This window comes from Chiloscyllium plagiosum, unplaced genomic scaffold (assembly GCF_004010195.1).
Source record: "Chiloscyllium plagiosum isolate BGI_BamShark_2017 unplaced genomic scaffold, ASM401019v2 scaf_749, whole genome shotgun sequence".
NCBI classification, from domain to species: domain Eukaryota; kingdom Metazoa; phylum Chordata; class Chondrichthyes; order Orectolobiformes; family Hemiscylliidae; genus Chiloscyllium; species Chiloscyllium plagiosum.
The window spans coordinates 1691-3685 of NW_025215161.1; the positions used below are offsets into that span (position 1 = coordinate 1691).

The window sequence follows — 1995 nt, forward strand, 5'->3', positions numbered from 1 at the left end:
GACATCGTAATCTTTAATTCTGCAACATTTTCAAATATTCTCCAGGAACTTATAAGCAACAGAATTAGAGACAGATATCCACACGATCCGAAAATAAAGCATTATTATGAAACGTTTATTATAAGCTGTAAATGCGTAAATCAAAGAAGCATTAATTTATATGGGAAACATCTCCCCTTTTTTCGTAAAAGTGAAAATACTCTTCAGATTTCTTTCAATAGAGAAACCAGGGACAAATGTATGTCTTTTGTAAAAGCAAAGTGGCTAAAGCGAACTTTCCAAAAGTGGGGGATACCTGTCCACATATTTCTTGGTAATCTGTCACAAATAAGTATCAGATTTTGTGATTATTGGTACAATAGATAGAAGCAGATCTAATGTTGAATTGAAAAGCAATTCAGTCTGTGCTTAGGTACTCTCTGTGAGAAACAAAAGCTGACTCACTTCAATTATTTCAGTCCGAGACCAAAAATCTGAACTAGTAGTGCCGCTTTATTTGTACACTTGCAAGTGGGTCCAATGTCTAAAGCCAGGTAAGACAATGACAAATCCAACAAACTCTCGAAATTTATACAGTATTGAATCCCCATATTTTTCCTTATTCCATTGTTTGCTCCCATTCTCCGCTTACGTCACTCATTTCCTTAAGACTGATCCCACAACTTCTGTTTATCCGGCATTTTCAGTGACAAATGTCTGTCTCTGCCTCCCATAAAGTTGTTTGACGTCATCCCATCCTTTGCTTACCATTATCTGCTCCCTCCATCTGCGCTGCCACTCACAGCATCTTATCACTAAGCCCTTTTAATTGGGGTTTGTTCCTGTGTCTCTGTACAAGTGGGAAACAGATGTTTATAAAGGCCTCTTTCCACAGCATTTTATCTAGTGCCTGTATTTCTACCATTGTTCTGTAATCTCGTCTCATGCTAACGTCCTTCCTCCATGTACTTCCCGTTTTTGCTAACTCAGCTCCCAGCTGAGAAAACAATCACAGACTAATGTGAATTCATTTACTCTGTATCAGAACTTATAATTTGCAGAAATAACATCAATTCACCTATATCCTACAATTTCCCCTTTTTCTTTTGATTACCATTTGTTACCTTCTGCATTTTTGTCTTTTTTTTTAAACATCGTTCCAGAAATTCGCAAGCATCATTTCAGAGATTTCATCATTCTTGGTTTCACTCATTTCCTCATTATTTAGCCGATAAAGTTCCTCTGTCTGATTCCCTCTTAGGGGCATCTGTTTCATCAAGGCTGTTTCAATCAGTCTTTGGGTGAGCCCTCGTATACAGGGTATGACACAACAGCCAATGGCCACCAATACCCCGACTACTACTATCAGGGAAGTAAGGATAGAAACCACCACCTCCTTCCATTTTCCAAACCAGATTCGAGCCACCCTGTGAGAGATGTGTCTACTCCTTAATTCTTAGCCAGTACCTCTGCTAAAGTAGTCAATCCCTGTAAGGCCCGAGTAATTGAACCATCAGGCGCAGTATTATTAGGAATAAAGGTACAACAGCCTCCTCCTAACATCACACACGCACACCCTTTTTCTGCTAAAATCATATCAAGGGCTATTCTGTTCTCCCATGCCATCCTACTTGTCACATCAAGCTTTCTGATATTCCTTTAACTGCATCTCTTGTATAATTGATAAATCGCTGTTGATTAAAAAAAATGTAATTTATCCAATCTCCATTTTTATTAATTGTTACCCACCAAAAGAGAGTTGACTAAAAGCCTGCTGCAATCTGGTTACGAGTCTTGAATTCATCAGGTACTCCCTTAGGGACTCCTGCCGAGTCGAGATAAATGCTGTCATCAAAAGAAGTATCTAACAGTAATCTCTTACTCCTTCCCTTTTTCTTTACGATCTTTTTCTTCTCAAATGCCAAGGTAAATGGAATTGCCAATTGTACAATTGCACATATCCCTCTCCAATCCGGAGGTAGGGTGGGCCTCAATATTTTGCCTCCACAGTACCAC

General features: G+C 38.9%; 1 long non-coding RNA gene across 1 annotated transcript in view; it reads right to left on the reverse strand.

The window, feature by feature from the left end:
* Nucleotides 1-954: 954 nt before the first annotated feature.
* Nucleotides 955-1995, reverse strand: part of LOC122548187 — a 7429-nt gene continuing 6388 nt past the window's right edge. Inside the window, exon 3 of the long non-coding RNA XR_006311187.1 lies at nucleotides 955-969. This is a non-coding gene — a long non-coding RNA (uncharacterized LOC122548187). The remainder of the gene's footprint in view (nucleotides 970-1995) is intronic.